General features: G+C 44.8%; 1 pseudogene; it reads right to left on the bottom strand.

The window, feature by feature from the left end:
* Positions 1-1,056: 1,056 nt before the first annotated feature.
* Positions 1,057-2,696, bottom strand: LOC147961264 (uncharacterized; annotated as a pseudogene).
* Positions 2,697-9,436: the final 6,740 nt, after the last annotated feature.

Below are 9,436 nucleotides of genomic sequence, written 5' to 3'. Positions count from 1 at the left end.
ATATCACATCACTCCTATGCAGTTTTCAGAATCAGGACAGAAATCTTACATCCTGCTCTCAGAAAGAAATTGTCGATCTTCTTATAGATACTTACATTTCGGCGGCTCCTTTTGTTTTTTTAAAACAGTCATTCTTTTGCTCGATGGTGTTCCCCTCATTTTAGTCGAGTCCTCTTTGAGTCTAGTGCTCTTTTGCCCATTTTGAACCTGCCTTTAGCAAGAGTTTATGTCTTGCTCAGTCAATAAGAATTCTGCCAAGTGGTGGCTAAATTTCATGTTTTGACCCTTTTCTGAAACCTATTCAAGATTTGATCCTAGTTTGAATTTTTTTTTTTTGAGATCTGACTCTTTTGCTACCGCCAGGGACCATGGCGGTAGGTATAACAACCTATCGCCAAGGTCCCTGGCAGTAGGGTTGCATGCCCTACCGCCAAAAACCTCCTAAGTATTGAACACAGTGCGTGCTCATGCCTACCGCCAAGCACCTTGGCGGTAGGATTGTGCAGGCTAACCCAGCCCGGTTGGCGGTAACGATGTTTCCTACCGCCAAAGTTCCTGGCGGTAGGCTGTTAGACCCTACCGCCATGGACTCTGGCGGTAGCAAAAAGGTCAGATCTCGAAATTTTTCCAAACTAGGGTCAAATCTCGAATAGGTTTTAGAAAAGGGTCAAAACACGAAAATTTGCCCCAAGTGGTCGCACTCTACGAAAGTTTCCTTTTGTTTTTTTGGCATGCACCATCGACCCTTTTGTGCCTGCCAAATTTCTTGTCGGATCAACAATGTGATTTTGGTATTCCATTTTGTGTCTACCCAATTCTGTCGGGTCCATATTGTGAGTTTGGTACCGGGAGCCAATCAGCAGCAGTGCAGCACTCCTATGCCATTTAAGATCGGACGGCAAGCAGTGGCGGCGCCAGGATTTTGAGGCTGGGTATTCATTAGCATAAAAAAATTACTCTAAATGTATTATAAAGACACCAGTACAACAATAGTAATTTTTTAATGCATCAAACCATACTAAATATACATAAACATAAAGACGCCAGTACCTTTTGATTGACAGATTGATGATATCCCATCTTACAATATAACTTTGTGATCGCCTTTTCGAAAAAGATTGATGACATCCTCATCCTTTACTTGATTGAAAAATTCTCTTTCAATAAATGTAACCAAACAATTGTTCAAGTAATCATCACCCATTTTGCTCCTTAGCTTATTCTTCACATAGTTCATTGAAGAGAACACCCTTTCAACACTAGCAGTAGCTACTGGCAGAATTAATACCAACTTAAGAAGCTTGTAAACAATATAGTATTGTTCATGCTTGTTTGTCTCGACAAGCATAACTGAAAGCTCACACAGATTCTTCAAGTTTTGAAACCTTTCATCTCTACGCACATGAGTAACATACATGTTTAGTTGCCATGTAAGTCTTGCCAGTTCATCACTTGTGAAATCATTAGCATAAAACTTTGTAGCAAGCCTAACCAATTTCTCTTGATCATAAGCAGCAAATAGACGAAGTGGACAAAATGCTGCCATGCAAGAAAGTAGATCTGTGTTTACCTCATCAAATCTGCCATTCAACTCACTAATTTGCCTATCAATGACACTCACATACATATCAACTTTGAAACGATGGTAATTCGTTGCACCATTAAAGAAACCCCTTCTAGGCCGACCAGCGGGAAAGTGAGGACCCTCCATATGAACAATGTTGATCTTATGCTTTGTACAAAAAGATGCGACCTTTTTGAGAAAATCATCCCATCCAGGATCAGTCCTCAAACCCTCCAAGTGATACTTTGTGATATCAACAAGCTCAATAGCATGAACAATATCTTGGTCTTGCTTTTGCAAAGCTCTACTCAACTCATCTGTGTATCCAATATTTCTTGCATCAAGTGTGCCATGAAAACAAACTCAAATGATCGAAATGGTGTCAATATGGTTAGAGCCGCTTGCGCCTCCGCACCATGGTACTCTTTTCCAATCTTGATGAGGACTCGTCGTATTGCACCATACATACAGATGACATGGTTCACGGTTTTGAAGTGAGAGCCCCAACGTGTATCACATGGCCTTCCCAAATCCATTTCCTGATTCAGCCCACTCCCTGTTTCTACTTCTTCCAATTCCAATGCATCAATGAGTTCCTCAGCCTGAGCTATACGAAGCATTCTCATCTTTTTACAAGACATGCCAAGAGCATTTAACAAGTGTGCAAGTTGTTGAAAGAACCAAGTAGAATCACCACTCTCTTTAGCAACAGCAACAAGAGTTAACTGTAGTTGATGGGCAAAACAATGAACATAGTAGGCAGAAGGAGACTCATCCATAATCAGTTTTTTTAGGCCATTAGCATTACCTTTCATGTTGCTAGCTCCATCATATCCTTGCCCACGAACCATTGCAAGGTCAAATTGTACTTCATAAGCATTTGCTCAATTGCAGCTTTAAGTGTCAAAGAGGTAGTATCTTGAACATGAGCAAGACCAAGAAATCTTACAACAGCCCTTCCTTTCTTATCAACATAACGCAAGAAAATTGCCAACTGTTCATTCTGATACACATCACTAGACTCATCTGCAAGTATTGCAAAGTGGCCACCATCAAGTTCTTCAATGACTAATTTTGTAGTCTCCTGTGCACAACATTTTATTAACTCATGTTGTATATCACGGTGAGTCATCTTGCAGTTCTGTGGAGCATTTTTTAGAACAACCCTATCAACCTCTTCAAAATTTCCAGCTAGCCAATTTAAAAGCTCAAGAAAATTTCCTTTATTTAGTGAGTTTTCACTTTCATCATGTCCTCTAAATGCCAAGCCTTGGTGCAATAGAAATCTCAAACATTTGAGTGTCCATGTCAAACGCTGCTTATACAAAGCCTTATATTGTGAGGTGTTTGAAGCAAAAAAAACTCCCTAATTGATGCTTGTGGTGTAGTGAACATATCATACTTCTCTTGAGCTTCAGCATGAGCACTACTGTAACGCCCTCGATGTGACTATATCTCCCACATGTCGAAGCACGACTTAGAGGCATAACCGCATTGAAAGCAATGTCGCAAGTGAGGTAATCTTCTCACAACCCATGTAATACATAAGGGAAAAGATACATAGTTGGCTTACAATCGCCACTTCACACAATTACATAAATAAGGCATTACATCAACCAGTTACAATCAAGGCCCGACTACGGAGCCAAATAAAAGAAGACTACCCCAAATGCTATACAGATCCCTGATCGACCCCAACTGGGCTCCACTACTGATCAACTAGAACGAAACAACACAAAGGGCGAGATCTTCGTCGAGCTCCTCCTTGAGCTTGGTTGCGTCATCTGCACGGTTCAACGGCACCTGCAAGCTGGTTTTGGAAGTATCTGTGAGTCATGGGGACTCAGCAATCTCACACCCTCGCGATCAAGACTATTTAAGCTTATGGGAAGGGTAAAATGTATGAGGTGGAGCTGCAGCAAGCGACTAGCATATATGGTGGCTAAAACATACGCAAATGAGAGCAAGAAGAGAAGGCAAAGCACAGTCGAGAAACTATGATCAAGAAGTGATCCTAGAACAACCTACGTCAAGCATAACTCCAACACCGTGTTCACTTCCCGGACTCCGCCGAGAAGAGACCATCACGGTTACACACGCGGTTGATGCATTTTAAATTAAGGTCAACTTCAGGTTTTCTACAACCGGACATTAACAAATTCCCATCTGTCCATAACCGCGGGCACGGCTTTCGAAAGTTCAAATTCCTGCAGGGGTGTCCCAACTTAGCCCATCACAAGCTCTCATGGTCAATGAAGAATATGCCTTCTAGCGGGAAGACCCGATCAGGCTCGGAATCCCAGTTACAAGACATTTCGACAATGGTAAAACAAGACCAGCAAAGCCACCTAGATGTGCCAACAAATCCCGATAGGAGCTGCACATATCTCGTTCTCAGGGCAGACCGGATGAGCAAGACGTCGGGTAAGCCAGCCCAGAGTTGCCCCTGGTAGCCTCGGACATCGCTCAGTTGGACCAACACTTAGAGAAGCACTGGCCCGGGGGGTTAAAATAAGATGAACCTTGAGCCGGCCGACTCAAGGGAAAGAAAAGGCTAGGTGGCAAATGGTAAAACCAATGTTGGGCCTTGCTGGAGGAGTTTTATTCAAGGCGAACTGTCAAGGGGTTCCCATTATAACCCAACCGCGTAAGGAACGCAAAATCCGGGAACATAACACCGATATGACGGAAACTAGGATGGCAAGAGTGGAACAAAACACCAGGCATAAGGCCGAGCCTTCCACCCTTTACCAAGTATATAGATGCATTAATTAAATAAGCGATATTGTGATATCCCAATAAAATATCCATGTTCCAACATGGAACAAGCTCCAATCTTCACCTGCAACTAACAACGCTATAAGAGGGGCTGAGCAAAGCGGTAACATAGCCAAACAACGGTTTGCTAGGATAAGGTGGGTTAGAGGCTTGGCTTAACAATATGGGAGGCATGATAAGCAAGTGGTAGGTATCGCAGCATAGGCATAGCAAAAGAGCGAGCAACTAAGCAAGCAAAGATAGAAGTGATTTCAAGGGTATGGTCATCTTGCCTGAAATCCCGCAATGAAGAAGAACGATTCCATGAAGAAGACAAACGGACGTAGTCGAACGGACCCTCACAACTCCGGAACGAAACCGAAGCTAACGCGAGAAGCAACCCGGAAAGAAGCAAACAACATAGTAAACAACCATCACATAACATAGCATGATGCACAAACAAGTATGATGCATGTCCGGTTTAAATATGCATGGCATGGCAAAGGGCACAAACAAAACTACAAGTTAAGTGGAGCTCAATATGCAATGAGTTGCATATTGACGAAACACCACATCAATTATTTAGTTCTCTCGCGTTTAGGTACTCAACAATATTAAATGTTGGTTAACATGGCAAGAGGTGAAACATAGCAAGACTAAACCTCCTAAACAATTTAAATGGGGCTGGATATAATAAACAACAAACCCGGTAATCCCCATATGCATTTATCAATTTGGTGCAACAACAAATTTTAACATTTAAATGTTATTATCATGATGCGGATGACAAGAACAAGTTTTAAGCAATATATATGAAAACGTTGACATGAGCATAATATGGAGCATTTGTCATCGTGGCGAAAACGAAAGGGGTGCCACGACAACGAATCCGAAAATGATGTCACGCAACATATCGATTCCTGTAGCTCATGGAGATGCCGGTGAAAAAGGAAAAGCGACGTGAGCGAGTTGAGCAAGATGGTGGGGTGCTCCCGACTACCGGGTTCCCACATGTCAGTGACAAGGCAAAAGAGGGGCAATGTGCACTGACAGTTTTGGACTCGAGGAGAACAAGGGTGCATCTCATACATCACACAACATGCATTCGTTTCGCGGGTCATCGTCTCGGCGGTTATACCTTCGAAGCGTGCAAACGAGGACGGTTCGAGTTCGGTGCAAAGTAGAGGAAGTAGACGTTCTCGGGACGCTCGTAGTGGAAGTAGTTGTTCTCATTTCGTAGTTGTACACACTCCGTAGGTGTTCGGGGTCGCAACGAGGAACTTGCCGTCCACAGGGTCTTCGAGGGTCGACGGTCGTGGTACTTGAGGTTTGCGAACATGCCGGTCTCGTCAAATCGAAGGGGTATTTGACGTTTTTAGTGGTTCCGAAGACGACGGTAGAGGTACACTTGTTGTAGGGGTACTTGTCGGATCCCTGAAACGTCTTGTGGGGGTTCATGTCTCGGCAACAAGTCTTGACGGTCCAAAACTCCAGGAACGGAGGTGCAACGAGGCAGCAAAATGCTCGGGGGGGGGGGGGGGGTCTCGGCCATGGTCATGCCAAAACTTCTCACGGATGGCCGACGAGGACGAGGGGAGGCACGAACGGGAGGTGCTCGGGAGAGCGTCATGTACTTGGTGCATGCTTGAGCAGCGAGATCCTCTCGCTCGGACGTAGCATAGAAGATGGAGCTCGGGCTCCTGGACGCTGCTCAGGAGGCGCGACGCAGAGGAGGCCGGTGCCTCGCGGGCTGCGCGGGGACGAGGAGGCGTTGGGGCGTTGCTGCAGGCATGGATGGAGGAGACGGTGGCACGAGCGTGTCATGGTGGCAGAGGAGAAAGGAGGAGGCGCCCTGATCCGGCGGCGGCCAGCAATGGCTCTGGTGGCCGGCACGGTCAAGGGAGCAGGCGAACGGGCGCAGCTCCATGGCGAGGCAGCGGCGTTGGAGGAGATCGGGCGGTGGCTCCTGCTCGGCGACAGGCGAGGCGGCAAGGAGGAGGCGCTTGGGGAAGCTCGGGCTGCGCCCCTGTGCATGAGCGAAGATAGGGAAGGAGATGGGGATCGGGCCTCGCTGGAAGGAGTGGAGGGGCTCGGCGCGATGCGAGAGAGGCTAGGGAGGCTGAGGCAGTGCTAGAGGGAATAGGGAGGGAGAGATCGACAGGAGGGGGAGGGGAGAGCCTTGAGGAAGAAGGGGATCGATCGAGGCTCTCCCTCGCTCGATGCATGCGGGATTGGGTGGTGGCGGATGGGAACGAGAGGGGTGGAGATGTTGAGCGGCTAGGGTTAGAGGGTTAGGTGGGCCGGCGCGGTAGTTGGCCTAGGTGGGCCGACGCGGAAGGAGAGGCCCAATTGGGCTGCGGCTGGCCTAAGCTGCTGTCTCCTTCTCCCTAATTTTCTTCAAGGAGAAAAATAAAGAGAAAAGCATAGGGGAAAAGGAGAGGTGTATGAGAAATATAAAAATATCCTCATGACCCTGAATTCATGCCCTATTTGATAAAATTGGTTTGGACATTTTTAGAGGTAGAAAAATAAAACAAGTTTAAATATGATTCAAACTTGAGGCATTTTTGAATCTAACCAAAACAACTCCAAAGGATCTGAAATTTAGCAGAGAGGTTGAAGGAAAGGTGTATGGTTTAAAGGAAAAGAAAGAACATTTATGGAGAAGGGGAAAAAAGGTCACTTTCCAAAATGAAAGAAAGAAGAAGGAAGGAGGAGGTGATGATGCATGATCACACAAGGAGCATCCAACAATGTAACATGCATGAATATGACAATGCACATGATGCAAAGATGAATGCAACGAACCAAACAAAATACACGACGAAACTTGGAACCCATGGAAGGCATCTGAAGCTCCGGTCTTGGGGCGTCACAAATACTAACCTCACCTTCATGTTTCTTCAATCTCGATTTCATGTTCCAGTTCCTAAATCCATTCTTCACAAATGCATCTCCACCGGGATATTTTGTCTTATCCTTGAACAGATAGCAAACAAAGCAGAAAGCACTATCTTTTGTCACACTATACTCAATCCATGGAAATTCTTTAAACCAAGCACGACAAAAGCGACGGTCAACTCCACTTTTATTTGTATACTCAAAGTTATGATAATTTGGTTGACATGGCTTCATCTAGGATTGGGGAACGACCGAACGAGGCAACAAGCAAGAGAAGGGAGCGAGCAATGGGCCGTGCACGTTGCATCTATGTATTAATATTTTTTTGGCACTCAATAATGGGTATTCACGCGAATACACATGAATATCCTCAGTGCCGCCAGTGATGGCAAGTCGTCTGGATGTTTGAAGTGTTCCTTGTCCGTTTTATTTCTACCGATTCATTCGGAAAATACGCGGTTGTTTTCTAGGTTATTCATTTGGGAATGACCTTCATATGAGTTCGGTAGTGTTTTATATTGGAATGGATTATTGAGGACCAAGGAGTAATTTTCTTTACCCCAATTATCATATGTCTATAACGCCTCGTTTTCCTTCTCTAACCCTAGATGGTTAGGGCAAAAATTACACTCCAGACTTCATTGACGAGGTTGTGGATTCACCATCCCTCTACCTGCCGCTCCGGCGGCGGTAGTGGGGAGGCGAATCCTAATGCCTTCGCTCCAGTTAGTAGTTTAGCGTATGATTTTTTAGTCCTCGCAGGCATGGCGCTCAGACGAATGGCAATACTTCTTCTTGGTTTCCATCCAACTCGAGTGAGCTCCAGCATAGATTCCTGCTGTCTCTTAGGGGCGATGAGGTTACGGTTCCTCGTCATGTAGCGAGATTTGGTGTCACATGCTGCAAATCTATGCAAAGGTTCAACGGCGATGACTGCGGCTCCAGGGCGCTGGTCCTTAAAGGCAAGTGCACGGAAACTTTCTGGCTATCAAGGTCAAGCCCGCTCCGGTTGAGGAGTGGCGACAACGGTGCGTCGATGGCTCGTTCTGACAAAAGTAGTGGTTCGGTGTTCTCGAAATCTCAATGTAATTTTTACTATGTTTAAAATGCTTTTTACTTCCAACTTTTATAATAGATTTGATCATTTTCACAAGAAAAAGTGTAACTTTTAATGAGAAAATAATTTGTATTACTCAAATACAGGGTTACATTCAACGCGGCATTGTTCAACGACATCATCAGGTCCAAGACCCTAACCAAACGACAGTGCGTTTTTTCTTTGAGGGGAGCGACAATTGTGTTTTTGACATCTACGGAAGTTCGCCAAAAGCTGGAAAAGCTGCAATGGAAAGGAAACAAGAAAATCCAGCTATGGGTCCAATTGACCCAGCTTGACATGGTCACATTACATCAAACCTTCCCATATAAAGGACTCCCACCTTTAACGACATGAATCCACGTCAAGTGTTTCACGCGGGGGATACTTTCGGGTTTGACGTGGCGAACATGGCGGTAAGATGCGTACATGATGGTGTTTCAGACGCCCACAAACCTTCCCCTAATTTATGTCAGGTTTAGAAAAAAAAAGCAGACGCATTCACGGACAAATAAGGGTTCGTGTTGGATGATAAATGACGTCTACACACCTTGTTGACTATCATCAACAAGGTTCTGATGGCAGTAGTGATCATTCGGTGGTCTCTAAATTTTGAATTTTTTTTGTTATATTTGAGATGTTTTGTATTTCCGATAAACTTTTGAACTTTTACAATAGATTTGATTGATCCTTTTCACAGAAAAAGGTAATTATTTTTGCCAGAAAATAATTTATATTACTCGAATATCATGGCTAAAATCGTCGAGGCATTGTTTGACTACCTCAGCAGGTCCAGGCCCTAACCAAACAACAGTGCGTTTCGTGTTGCATATATATATATATATATATATATATATATATATATATATATATAAAATAAACTACGTCTACACACCTTGTTCCGTAGTATTGCAGACGTTTTTGAGGACGCCCTAGCCTTTGCACATCTCATATCACACGTTCCCATAAAAGGATCCCTCGAAAAAGAAAGAAAAGAAGAGGAGATTCGTGACGCGGTGGCAAAGAAAATCCAGCGGTGGATCCAAATTGTCCCAGCGTCACACGGTCACGCCGCATCAAACCTCCCCATAAAAAGGCCCTCCGCCCTCCCTCCCGTC

Source organism: Triticum urartu, chromosome 7A (genome assembly GCF_056163025.1).
Source record: "Triticum urartu cultivar PI428250 chromosome 7A, HENAU_Tu73, whole genome shotgun sequence".
Taxonomy (NCBI): domain Eukaryota; kingdom Viridiplantae; phylum Streptophyta; class Magnoliopsida; order Poales; family Poaceae; genus Triticum; species Triticum urartu.
Note: the sequence above shows the minus strand (reverse complement) of the source record. Positions and strands in the feature narration are given on the sequence as shown.